Raw genomic sequence first — 275 nt, 5'->3', positions numbered from 1 at the left:
CATGAGTAATATTCAAGTAAATTAATTTTTTTGATTTTCTCCCCCCCCCCCCCGGCTTTTTTGTGTGTGTGTGTGTGTGTGTGTGTGTGAATTTATTTATTTATTTTTAGCTCCCACCCATAAGTGAGAACATGTGGTATTTCTCTTTCTGTGCCTGACTCGTTTCACTTAATATAATTCTCTCAAGTCGAAGGTATACCTGTTCCCCAATGTTCATTGCAGCACTCCTTACAATAGCCAAGAGTTGGAACCAACCCAAATGTCCATCATCGGAT

This window comes from Galeopterus variegatus, unplaced genomic scaffold, assembly GCF_000696425.1.
Source record: "Galeopterus variegatus unplaced genomic scaffold, G_variegatus-3.0.2 Scaffold13999, whole genome shotgun sequence".
NCBI lineage: Eukaryota > Metazoa > Chordata > Mammalia > Dermoptera > Cynocephalidae > Galeopterus > Galeopterus variegatus.
This window is presented reverse-complemented; position numbering follows the sequence as displayed.